The sequence below is a fragment of the Myxocyprinus asiaticus genome, chromosome 41 (assembly GCF_019703515.2).
Source record: "Myxocyprinus asiaticus isolate MX2 ecotype Aquarium Trade chromosome 41, UBuf_Myxa_2, whole genome shotgun sequence".
NCBI classification, from domain to species: Eukaryota; Metazoa; Chordata; class Actinopteri; order Cypriniformes; family Catostomidae; genus Myxocyprinus; species Myxocyprinus asiaticus.
Window position 1 is genome coordinate 21,142,431 of NC_059384.1, and position 14,077 is coordinate 21,156,507.

Consider the following 14,077-nt stretch of genomic DNA (forward strand, 5'->3'; position numbering starts at 1 on the left):
TTGATTGAGCTTATTTTGTATTCAACATGGAATATTTTTTTAACTGTTTGAGCAGCATATTTCAGCGCAGATTGCTTTGTAAATCTTTCACAATGCGATGCAGGCTTTGCAAAGAGACTGTAACTAAATGATGGGGGCAGTGCAAACTAGGCTTATATTGAGTCCAAAAGTTGATAAAAAAAAAAAAAAAAAAAAAAACCTTCCACTCCTCATACTTTTGACAACTCACATATTCCTGTCAAATTCACTTAGCAGCTCTGTGACTGGATGTGATTGGGATTGTCTAAACCCTATGTCTAAGGGTAAGTGATCCTGCTCTCTCCCCATCATCCTCTCTGTTTCCTCATGGCCTGAAGCAGGTACAAGTCATCTCAGTGGGGCTGTCACTAAAGGCTTATGTCAGGAGAAAGCAACCAGATAATCGTACCACTCAAGGGCTAAAGATTAGATTGGCCATGCAGATTCCTTTACTTACTCAAAACCAACTGCAATGGGCCAGACGCAGAGGCCAAATACAAATGTTACCTTCCTTGTTGATATTTTCATCCGTCAGCTTCTTGACTGTGTTAGTGAGTCAAGATTTAATGGTCTAACAAAGCAAACAACTTAACCACACTATAGAGGCCACTGGATCAAAAGCAATTACAGTGCATTCAGAAAGTATATACACCCCTTCATTTTTTTTTATTCTTCTTCACATTTTATGTTGCAGCCTTTTCTTTTTTTTTTTTCTTTTTTTTAAATCTACACTCCATACCCCATAATGACAAAGCAAAAACCAGATTTTTGATAACTTTTATTAAAAATAAAAAACTGAAATATCACATAAGTATTCAGACCCTTAACTCAGTGCTTAGTTGAAGCACCTTTGGCAGCGATTACAGCCTCAAGTCTTTTTGGGTATGTGCAACAGGTTTTGCACCTGGATTTGGGGATTTTCTGCCATTCTTCTCTGCAGATCCTCCCAAGTTCTGTCAGGCTGGATGTGGACCGTCAGTGGACAGCCATTTTCAAGTCTCTCCAGAGATGTTCGATTGGGTTCAAGTTTGGGCTCTGGCTGGGCCACTCAAGGACATTCACAGAGTTGTCCCTAAGCCACCCTTGTGTTGTCTTGGCTGTGTGCTTAGGGTCATTGTCCTGTTGGAAGGTGAACCTTCGGTCCAGTCTGAGGTCCTGAGCGCTCTGGACCAGGTTTTCATTAAGGATATCTCTATATTTTGCTGCGTTCCGCTTTCCTTCAACCCTGACCAGTCCCCGCCACTCAAAAACACCCCCACAGCATGATGCTACCACCACCATGTTTCACCGTTGGGATGGTATTGTGCAGGTGATGAGCGGTGCCTGGTTTCCTCCAGCCATGATGCTTGGAATTGAGGCCAAACAGTTCAATCTTCGTTTTATCAGACCAGAGAATCTTGTTTCTCACAGTTTGAGAGTCCTTTAGGTGCTTTTTTATGTGTCTTGCAATGAGGAGAGGCTTCTGTCTCGCCACTCTGCCATAAAGTCCAGATCGGTGGAGTGTTGCAGTGATGGTTTTCCTTCTGCAAGTTTCTCCCATCTCCACACATGATCTCAGGAGCTCAACCAGAGTGACCATCGGGTTCTTGGTCACCTCTCCTACCAAGGCCCTTCTCCCCCGATTGCTCAGCTTGGCCGGGCGGCCAGCTTTGGGAGAGTCCTGGTTGTTCCAAACTTCTTCCATTTAAGAATTATAGAGGCCACTGTGCTCTTGGGAGCCTTCAATGCAGTCAATTTTTTTTGTAGCCTTCCCCAGATCTGTGCCTCAACACAGTCCTGTCTCTGAGCTCTGCAGGCAGTTCCTTTGACCTCATGGCTTGTTTTTTTGCTCTGATATGCATTTTCAGCTGTGAGACCTTATGTAGACAGGTGTGTGCCTTTCCAAATCATGTACAATCAATTGATTTTGCCACAGGTGGACTCCAATTAAAGTGTAGAAACATTTCAAAGATGATCCAGAGAAATGGGATACACCTGAGCTAAATTTTAAGTGTCATATCAAAGGGTCTGAATACTTATGTCAATGTGATATCAGTTTTGTATTTTTAATAAATTTGCAAAGTTATCAAAAATCTGGTTTTTACTTTGTCATTATGGGGTATGGAGTGTTGATTGACATGAAAAGAAAAATTAAAGAAGTTTAGCATAAGGCTGCAACATAACAAATTGTGAAAAAAATGAAGGGGTCTGAATACTTTCTGAATGCACTGTATATACAGTTTACTTAAATAGACTTTTACAATGTCAGAAGAAAATGTGAGTGGTGCTTGTTAGAGCAAAACTCACCACAATGCCAGTACGTTGCTATGTGGTTGCTAAGGTGCTCCCAATGATACCAGTGGTAAAACCTATTTTAATGAATGGCCTTACATGGCTTACTGCTTTGTTTTATATAGGAAATGACTATTAACCTACCTGCTTAGCTGTGCATTTATTCACTATGCTACACTTACTGACTGCACTGCAGCATTCTTTTTTATTCATTTTAATAATGTTTACTTTTAAATGCATCTTACTACTTTTTATTCTTATTTCTTGTTCTTAATTTTTATATATAAAGCACTTTGAATTGCCATTGTGTATGAAATGTGCTTTATAAATAAACCTGCCTTGCCTTGCCTTGTTGGGTCACTGCAATGAATTTAGTATTAAACATGAGTCTCAAGTACCACCAATCTGGGTGTTAATGTTCCATGTTATTGCGATACTAAGCAGTAAATACCACAGCATATTGATTTCACTGAGGTTATCAAAACATGACAAATTCCACCAACACCTTATTTCAATAATCTGGCTGCAATCCTGTTCATCCCCTTGTCTGTGTTGCACAAGGTATCTTGTAAGTCACACATGTAAACCCATGATAAACCTCTCGAGAGTTAAACAGAAAGCAAAAATAAATAAATGTCTTACTAATAGGAAAAGTATCAAACTACTCTGGAGCTGAAATCAAGTTATGATTTTAAGATGACTGGAAATCACTATCCTAAAAATTTCCTGATATTTCCAGGTTTTCCATTACTGTAGAAACCTTACAATTCTTACAATAATAAAAAATAAAAATCACGGAAGGGGTAGTAATAAAACTAGGATGAAAATATCGATACATCCCTTCAAAAACCCTCAAATGAAAAGCCTACTAAGAAATGCATCCATCCAGAGCTAGTTAACCAGCAGAATTATAAAAGGAACTTCCTACACAGATTAGTCAACTAGTCATTCAGGTAACCAAACAGCTCACTGATTTTTTAAAAAATATGTACCTAGATCTCCTTGCATCTTATAACCTCTATGATAACACTATGATAACATTCTTTCATGGTACCACATTCTCTTGATCCAACGATATGAGGCAATACAATCCTCATGAAAGCCCATCTGTATGTTAAGTGTCAGGCTAGACACTCTTCCTGTTAACCCTCTAGAAAACATCACATATCAATGTTTGGCTTCCGTTAGTGAATGTGTTGTCATCTCCAATTCCACATGTGATTATCATTCCCTTTCTCCTCTACAGCTGGAAGCCCACGCTTACCCTTTATGGATTAGTGCCATCTATGCTTTGTTTACATTTAAATTGCACGTACTGTAAAGCTAACTGGTTTATTTAACATTTAACATCCCGAGAAGTGGGTGGAGAGACAGGGTGTGACGCTCGGGTGTTGCCTTCTACGAGTGAACAAGGGAAGAGACGGTTTTTCCGCTCCATTTAAAAAAGCCTGCACGGTTGCAGTGAGGCCCAGCATGTCGGAACTATAAATCCTGCATTACCTGATCGGGAATACTGGTGATTCTTCAGGAGGACACATAATTGTACGAGACAGGCAAAAAGTCAAAAGCTACAGTGGAGAATTGTCTCTGTGGACAGAGCGCTTGCAGTGAAGGGAGTGTCTGTCATCACTCTGCCAGTCGACATCAAGGCCGTGAAATTGTATTACAGTTTCCGGTTGTCAAATACCATGATTATCCAAAATTAGTGCTTTGGCCACTCAAGCTTAAGGCTTTCAAAATAAACCATAATGTCATGATTGTAACTCCAGGCCATTTACTGTAAGATGACTTTAGAAACAAAAATAAACAGAGCCACTACTGGGCTGTAAAGACTAAGCATACATTGTTGCAGATGACAGTTTTGCAATGAAAGAGGTTTTCTGCTAAAGAGAAAAAGAAAACATCAGCATGGGGTCCCAAAAAAGACTGTCAAGAACATTATGACACATTTAAGGCTAGCTGTTCTACTTTTTACTCTGTTCTGTCAATAAATTAAAAGTATTACAATATAATCTTATGAGTGGCTGATTCATGCCTCTTCTTGTGTGTAACTGTTGAAGATCCGATTAAAGGAATATTCCTAGTTCAATACAAGTCAAGCTCAATCGACAGCTTTTGTGGCACAATGTTGATTACCACAAAAAAAAAAAAAAAAAAACCCTTTCAAAAGAAAGTCATGCAAGTACCCTTTCTTTAAAAAAAAAGTAAAAATAGAGGTTACAGTGAGGCACTTACAATGAAAGTGAATGGGGCCAATTTTATGGAGGGTTTATTTTATAAAAGTACACATTAATTCTTCTGTTAAAACTCATGTATTATTTGAGCTGTAAAGTGATTTAAATTGTCTTTTTTACAGTCATTTTAGGGTTTGTTGACATTACATCGTCATGGCAATGAGTTGTAAAATTGGCAATAACTTTACACAAAAAGGTTAATAAGCAATTTTATCGCACTAAAATCATGTTAACGCGAATACTGTTTGTCTTGTGGCTATACTTTTGAAACAGTGAGTATTTTAACGTTTACAGATTGGCCCCCATTCACTTCCATTGTAAGTGTCTCACTGGAACCCAGATTTTTGCTTTTTCTTTTAAAGAAAAGGAGGGACTGGTCAAAATAAATTGTGATAATCAACATTACGCTACAAAAGCTGCTGATTGAGCTTAACTTGTATTGAACCCGGAATATTCCTTTAAATAAAAAATGAGTTTTGTAGCTTTTTTAGTGCATGTGTATTAGCTGTGAATCCATACACAATATGCTAGTGTGCACCTAAAATTTTATAAAATTAACTTTTAGCAGAAATGCTCAACTTAAAATTTTTCTGTTCTGGGAAAACAGACCAAAAACACAGTGATTTATGTCCAGTCAAATGCTTTCTAGAATGAGAATATCATACACTATAATCGACTAGCATCTTGGAAAGATTGTAAAGTCTTTCCCATTCGAAATTGTGTATTAAAGTTAATCTCTGATCAACATTTTAGTCAACATGAAACAGTGTTCGCAACAGTACAGTGATATGACAAATTTCTAGGCCAGGACTAGATTTTTTCCATCAACTATTCATTGGATTGTGAAAAGTGGTCTCTATATGCCACATAGTTTGGAAGAGGGGTTGAAAAGTACAAGGGATTGGTGACATCACCTGAAAAGTAAAAGTTGTTTCAGGGTTACTACAACATAGGGCTGGGGGATGTGGCCAAAAATATTATCACAATATTTATTTTCATTTGTTCGATATCGATATTTATCACAATATACATTTCATACCATTAATGGGGGAGAAAATGAATTCCACATGTTTGTTAGACCTCAAGAATAATGTAAAAATAATTAGTTTTTTAACAAGTAAACTTCAGAGGGTAAGATACCTACATAAGGTGTGTGTGATCTCATCTTCAGCTGATGTTTGACTCCACTAAAAGACTTTCTTTTGACGCTACATACTCCAGCTCAATAGGTGGCAGTAATGCACCGTAAACTGGATTGCCAACTGCCAAAAAACATCACAATTTCAAGCCACGTGATAAGCCAGGCAACTTAGATTCATCCTCCGCCACCCGGATTGAGGCGAGTCACTATGCCACCACGAGAACTTAGAGCACATTGGGAATTGGGCATTCCAAAATAAAAAAATAAACAGCAATGGTGTTGATGTCGAAGATGTTGTGTGTTCAGTTGAGAGCTGTATTGCACTGACTGTGCCATCTTGCTCTGTACACAACAATATCATATTATCTGGATAGCTAGCTAGCGGCTACCGAGCCTCATTAGCACCGTTTCCATAACTGCAGGGTTAGGCTAGCCAGCAAATACTTCCTAACAGGCTTATTTCATGACTGTGATTCAGTTAGCTAGTTGTGTGTATAACATTGCCGAACTGCTTGCATTGTTTAGCAAGACATATCTGATCCGATTGTCTAGATGTAGAACATACTGTAAGCTAAATATAAAAAATTACTCAAAAGGTTATCATCGATATCTATTATTTTTTCGATAAAAAAAAAAAAAAATATTGTTTAAACCTTTCCAGCCAGAGCGTTCAAATTTGGGAACAATTATTCCCATGGTTCCTGTCTTAATATCTTCGCCATTCCAATCACCGATTTTATTTCTGAAAACTGCCAGATACTCATGACAATATAAGCTAAAAGCACATATGATTGGTTAAGGGGAATAATAAATGTATCATCATCAGCTTCATTGTCCATTTGCCTGGGTGGAGACAGAGAGAGATATCCCGGGAGATTACCTCCAGTGTTGGACTTACTGCTTCAAATTGAAAACTGAGGTGATCTTTCAAGGTAAGACAAGTTATTTAACACATGTTGTCAATATTGTCTATTGAAAGTCAAAACGTTTTAGTTACGAAGCATTTATTTGTTGGAGTAACGCTAGTTATTTCTGGAAAAAATTTACATGACCGTCGGCGTTCATCGGACAGGCAGCTAGCCACTATTTTTAAGCACATTTCTGTGTAAGTTGCTAAATAAACATTAGCTAGCAATAATATGTACATTTTTAGTTAAATATCAATAACTTTTTTGGCCAATTTTGTTGCTTGTGGAAGATAGTCAAACCTTTTTAGTTACGAAGCATTTATTTGCACTAGCTAGTTTTTTGTTTTTCTGGAAAAAAACGTGACCATTATCAGCAAGCCTCTTCTTTTTATATAAAGTTTTTTTGGCAGTTTCTGTGAAACTTGCTAAATAAACATTAACTAGCAATACTATGTACATTTTTAACTAAATATCAATAACTTTTTTGGCCAATTTTGTTGCTTGTGAAAAATCCACCTGGAGTAATGTAAGGCAGAGAGCAGACGCTGTTCAGACCTTTTTTTTTTCTGACGCTATTCAGACCTGCCTGGAAACTGGCCTGCTAGTTAGACAAGTTATCTAGCTTGTTGATTTTTCCATGTAATAAAAAAAAATGGTAGATATCTTTCTATAATTTAGCAAATAGTGTTACCAATCCATCACACAGACATGATTTTAGATTGTGTGTAGCTTCCTGTTCACAAGGAAAATGTGAGAGGGCTGTCTGCAGTTGGACATTCTGCTTAGTCTGCAAGCCTTTGGTGACAATTCAGTGTATGGATTTGTGAAGAACACACTGCTGGCTACCAATTGTGTACTTTTTTTCTGAGATGGAAAGACTATGGCTCCCTGCTTTTGAGTGCATGGGCACACAGGAGGAAGATCTGCTGGACCAGGAACTACTGCAGGAAGACCCGGACCACGAGGAGATGGAACCTGATCCCCAGCCAAGACCATCAACTGGGTATATATGAATGTGTATGTATTGTTTGTTTCCATTTCTCATATGACTGATACTCACAGTAACACTAACACTGTTACTCTTATTATTTTGGGTATGGCTAGCCATTCTCGCACAGGTCCCAATTCAGCTAGAAAGCATAAATGCTTCCCTGACTCTGTTTCTTATTCCTTGTACACTGACATCGATTCACAGGCACCAAAACCTCTCCCATTTAAGTCTAGCCGTCCATTTGGTATTGACTTAGGTAGCGTGCGTCAGGCTGTGCGGTCAACCTCCAATTTGATGTTGCGAGAAATTGACTTTTTCATGCTGTTTTTTCACTCAGGCTGTAGTTGCTGAGATATGCAGCTTTACAAACCGTCAGGTGTGGTTGCTCGTCCTAAACTGTCCGTCATATTCTAGCTACCAAGGAGCTTGGATGGAGGAGACCCCCGATGAATTTTACAAATTTCTTAGGTTGATCATTTACATGGGGTTTTCAATTCTCCCTGATTCTCATCGTCATTGGGGAACCAAGTCACTTCAGGGCACGCGGGCGAGGGGATTTATGTCGCGTGACCGCTACAAGGCTCTTTTAGCAGCTCTACATGTTGTAGACCCTACCACAGAGAATAATCAGGAACGCCTTAGGAAGTTGCGTTATCTTATGGACCACCTCAAACAAAAATGCCAGCAGCTCTTTCAGCTTAACCAAAATCTCGCAATAGACGAACGTATGGTCAAGTCTACAGTTCGGTCAGGATTTAAACAATACATGAAGGGCAAGCCTACTCGGTGGGGTTTTAAATTATGGGTAATTGCAACGTCAGACTCAGGGTATACACTCGACTTTAATGTTTACACAGGTAGTCATGATGGGCGTGTCACTAACTTGGCCACCAAAGTAGTTGAATCGTTATTGCAGCCATTCAAAGACCAGGGCCACAATGTTTGGTTTGACAACTTTTACACGTCCCCAGAAATGGGAACTAATGCCTGAGGGACATGCAGGGTGAATCGTAAACTGTTTCCTGCAGAATTTAAAGACATCAAAAGATGGGAACACAAGACAGCTCGTGGGGATATGAGGTTGTGTAGGATTGAGGGGAATATACTTGTAATTCAGTGGAAGGACACGCGTGCAGTTACATGCCTCTCCAATTTCCACAATGCGAATGGTTCAACCGAAATTACTAGGTTTGTAAAAAATGATGGCGTCTGGACAAAAGAAGTAGCCCTCCAGCCCACTGTCATCAGCGATTATAACAAAAACATGGGTGGTGTTGATAGGTCAGACCAAATGATAAAATCTTACAACGTCCTACAAAAAACTGGTGGAAGACTTTGAAGAGTCCTCTAAGAGATGTTGGCTATGCTATCGGAAAAGTAGGACTGAAAATAAAACTAAAGTAGCTTGTTGCGTGCCGGAATGTAATGGCAAAAACTTTGCTTGGTTCGCGATAGGAACTGTTTTCAGTCTTGGCACTTAGCTGAGTGTGACCAGTTTTGTGAAGGGGCCTAGGTTGGGCTGTGTTTACTGGTGTTGTCCTCCCCCTCCCCTCTTTTCTCCCTCTCCACAGGTATTGCAGTTGTTGAGTATTTATGAATTTATATATATTCTGTTCCTGCACTCTTTATTAAATATGTATTTACTGCAGATAGTTCAAAAGTTTGATTTTGTATGTTTCGCTGTGTAATTAGTGTGTAATTCTAATGTTCAAATTAAATAAAGTGTGTGTTTTATTGAACACATACAATTTATATTTTAGTGTTTGTGTCCTTCAATTTCAGATGCAATCTCAATGTATTATTACAGATGCTCAAAAGGAGTATTTGAGGAGTGGTCATGTGAAATGTATCTTAATATTCTAAATGTTTGTTTTATTCCGTTTTCCCACTAATCACTAGAATGGTCATAACTTTTAAACAATAGATTATATTTCTAATCCGTTTGCTATTCTACATTGCCCACAAAATTATGTATATTTCGTACACTCTAAGTTTCCCTCTAGCTTGTAACTAAAATGGTTGAAAATGCAGTTGTCTGATGAAGTATGGTGGCCGGAGAAGATTTTTGTAAAAATTGCTGTGTGAAATCTTATTGATAAAGGATGATTAGCCTTAAATAATCCTACATATATTTATATCATTTGAAAGCCCTAGTTCTTCTCTTCAGTATGTTATATACAGTTCAGGTGTGTGATGTTATATGAATATGAATGCAATATGAAAATGGATATGAATATTCTGGCACAGAATGGAATTTTCAGAATTTTGGGCTCAGGCTTTAAAGGGTTAATCGCCCGACATACTACTACTACATTTTGATCAATTCCAACAACATTTTTTCTTTTGAATATTTTGCACTGATGAATTATGCACAGTAAGACCAGATATAGTCATTGATGTAAATTAAATAGGGTCGATTTTGATTTCATTTAAAAACACCCTTCAACATGCTCAGTGAAAATTAAACCTCTGCAATACTAATCACTTACTGTTTAAGATGCAACAACTATGCATAATTCCCTCTACAGTCTGCACAGTTAGTGGATGTGTGTGTGTAATTGTCTCCTCAGGTCTGACATAAGAGGATTTGTTTTGACAACCCACAATTCCAGGTGTCAAAGCCACAGATATCTGTAACAGACAAGACGCAGACTAATAAGAGAGATTTAGTCTCTTTCTTTAACCTATGACCAGCAATTTACCTCTAGTCTAAGAAAAAAGGACTTCTTTAGCATGCAGACATACCGGACCTAAAAGTGTCTAATGTAATCTTATCAAAAATAGTAATTTTAAAACCATTACTTTGGGTATTGTCTTCAAAAAAAAATTCCCTTTAAGAGAGAAAACAGTCAATCAGATTAAGGACTTCTCTGTGTCCTTTGCTCGTACCGTTCTGGAAATAGTATCAAGGCACGAAGGTGTGCGCATGTTTTCTAACAGGCAAATGACAGCCAATCCAATGTATTTTGAAGACAGATGAGCTGGCAGGCTGGCGAGTGATTCAAGCTGCTTAGCAACCTCCAATGATAGCAGCTGCCAAATCTTCTGCCTAATGCCAGTGCGGTCTGGCTCAAAGAGAGACTTATGGATAACTTTATTGCTTCTGATACACTTACTTGAAGGACCAATTGAATAATTTAAGGGCGTTTACTAATAAAAGCTTAAAAAGGTATTGGTTTAAACATAAAATCTATCTGTAGTTTACTGCAGGCTATGAATTCAAGGGGTGATAAATGTAAAATGTGCAAAGAGCAGAAAATAGAAGAGCACAATTCAATTGCCCTGAATGGGATATCAGTTGCTAATACTGCAATGAACCCACACAGTTTTTTTGTCTTCATTTTGCTGTCGATGACGTCTCTTTTGCTAGTCATTCACTTGTACTTTTTGGACTGCATGGATATCCATGTAAGGTCTTTAGCAAGCTATGCATTTTCGCTTTTTTTTTATTTAAGATTAATTCTGCTTGTGCAGAATTTTCGTTTTGCAAGCGGAAGCTGTATCTCTGCCACCATGTTTATTTCTGCATGCTGTAGGCTTACTTTCACAGAAGTCTTTTCCCCTCTGAATTTGCACTGCATGAAAGAGCAATTAGATATGTGGCCCAGTTTATGGAGCTGGCCGATAGATAGTAGACCAGTCAATTTACAGCAAGAGAGGCTCTAGTGGAGAATATGGCTTATGCCATCTGGAGGTTCTGCTAGAACCTTCTTTCAAAGAAATAAACAAGCACTACACTCAACCTGAGGGCATCTATATTCGTGAGTTACAACAGTTCTTTCATCACTGGTAGCTCAGTGTTGGAACCAAAAAAAAGCGTTTATGGAGTTATCCTTATGGAGTCCTCATCTTTCAACAGATCTTTAAAGAGTCAGCTGCATCCAAAACAAACTGTTAAAGAAAAGTAATGTATAAAAATCTAACTTTATCTACCCTTAATTAAAAAAAGAAAGCACACTGACACCAAAACCCCTTTAAGGCGAATCAGGTCACTCTGCGGCCATATTCGTAACGCCTCCGGGCAGCTATTTTCTAGTCATGCAAGTACAGATCCAATCTACTTGAATGTGGAAAGACCGAAATTTTCCAAACGGTTAGACAGTATTACGTTCAAATAACATATTTCAAAAGAGCAATAACGTCTGACAACAATGGCATCATAAATTGTGCTTCTTCAGTTCAAATAAAAAAATTTTAAAAATCTATTTTTTAGGCTGGCCCAGCTAATGCATCTGCGCTTTGAGTAAACAAACATGTGATGCCTCTTTCAAAAGGGTGATTGGTTATTTTAACTGTACAGTCGCCATATTAGGTGTTACAATTTCTACCATTCATATGTATAAAAGTACTCATCCACTTGAAATGTCTCTGCTAAAGCATATGACCCTTTATGACATTTCAAAGAGCTGCAAAAACGTAACATGTTCTGTAAACTTCCTTGTTCACTTGGGGGTCACTGAGAATGAACGGGAAGGAAACTTAAAGTCCTTAAAGGGTCTCTGTGGTCTTTTTACACAGACACACAAGTATGTGCAGTTGGCCACTGCTTGACCCGGCATTACTATGTGGACAGGAAAGCCAACATCAAAACCCTTGCATGCATCTCTTTTATGAAGTGAAAGCGAAGCCTCACCACATCTCTACACAGCGTTAACCTCAAGCTCAAGCTTATGGCCACCCTGGGTTAACCTGCCCTGTGATCATTGTTTCCTTCCTTCGACTTGGCATTTCTTAAGAGTAGGGCCCCCACCACTACAACTGTGGCTTTCTGAACTGGTGCCAGGCCACATTCGATGCCAAGGATTACACTCTCGGTCTGCTGCCAGGCACATGCTGGGGCTCCAAGTGCAGAATCCTCCAGACAGCGGTGAAAAGCACACCATCCTCCACATAGCAGCAGTCAATCACACCAAGAGTGTCGATATCCTCTAAAATGTGGAGAAACACGCTGCATTCCACCACAAAGACTGTATGGTCATATCTCAGTGATACCATTCTACAAAGTGCGTCGAAGTGTGGGAACTACTTGTGGGTAGCCTTCACATGATCAATTGATGTTTCAATTGCAATAGGTCCTTTCTGCTCCTTAAACTGTAATTGAATCCCAAGTAATTAGAATCTTATTTGGTCACAAATCACTGATGAAATAGTTAGGCGTCTCGAGCTGGAGCGCTGTTTTTTTAGATGCTGTTTCTGATTTAAAAGAACTTTAAAAAGCAGGGCTTGACATTAAGCATTGTCATGTGCTCGTCCTTCGGACAAGTAAGTTGATCATTTACTTGTCTGAAAAAAAAAAGTTACTTATCTGGAGGCAAAAAACTAAAGAAAGGCCGTAAGAAAAAAAAAGAAAAGCCTCCATCATCATCATTTACATCTAAGAACCATTAAGAACACAGTGCAGAAAGATGGTAAATCATTACTAACCCTCAAACCTGTTTAAATGCGTCTCTTCTGAGGAACACAAAATTAGATTTTTGGCAGAATGTTAGTCAGTCACAATTTACTGTCACTGCATCTTTTTTTTTTTCCATAAAATAAAAGTGGATTGAGACTGAAACGAACATTCTCCCTAACATCTCCTTTTGAGTTCCACGGAAGATAGAAAGTCAGATGGGTTTGAAACAACATGAATGAGAGTAATGATGACATAATGTTTGGTAACACTTTACAGTAAGGTTCCATTCATTAACATTAGATAATGCATTAGCTACCATGAACTAACAATGAACAATATTTTACAGCATTTATCAATCTTAATGTTAGTAAAAAAAAAAAATACAATTGATCATTGTTAGTTCATAGTGCATGAACTAATTTTAACATATACAACTTTTTATTTTAATGTATGAAAATGTATTAATATACCAAGATTAATACATTATATAAAAGTGTTATTTATTGTTCATGTTAACTGATGCAGTTAACTAACATTAACAAACGGAACCTTTTTGTAAAGTGTTACCAAGTTTTAATTTTTGGGAAAATCATCTTTTTGAGAGTACATGTCAATTCTCACCAGTTGCATTAAAAACGGCTGTTTAATATTGACAAAATGCATTGAAAATGTTAACAGATAAAATCCTGAGAGAACCTTGCTGCTTATGCATATTAAAGATAGTTCATATGTTTTCATTGTGTTTAAATTATTAATGTTATAGTGTAAATATTATTATAATGTATATTGTTATTACTTATTAAAATTGACATTCACATGGCAGAGAAAATACCTCGGATACATATATTAGATGGAGCTTTAGAAAGATGAGAGATGTAACAGGTGTATAAGTGTGTTTTAAGCGTTTCTTTTCACTCTTCAGATGGTATTGTTACACAAAGCATTTCTGCAATTTCTGCCTTTCTTGCTGTATTATGAGGGAGCACCACGATGTGACGAGACAAAATGAGATCTCTCCAACATTGCGTACTTGCGATGAAGACAGCTTTGTTGATTATAAACAGAAGCAATAGTTTTATCACGTTGCTCGCTTATAGAGACGTGGTACAACACCATTCG

General features: G+C 38.0%; 1 protein-coding gene across 11 annotated transcripts in view; it reads right to left on the reverse strand.

Moving 5' to 3' along the window:
* The window catches only part of LOC127432196 (nuclear receptor coactivator 2-like), a 138,860-nt gene that overhangs the window by 111,719 nt on the left and 13,064 nt on the right, over nt 1–14,077 (reverse strand). The window contains exon 1 of one of the 11 annotated variants that reach the window (XM_051683074.1): nt 10,053–10,170. The exons of the other annotated variants lie outside the window; for them this stretch is intronic. The gene's annotated coding sequence lies outside the window, so the exon portion shown is untranslated. Of the gene's footprint in view, nt 1–10,052; nt 10,171–14,077 lie in introns of those variants that run through there. 11 annotated transcript variants of the gene reach the window in all.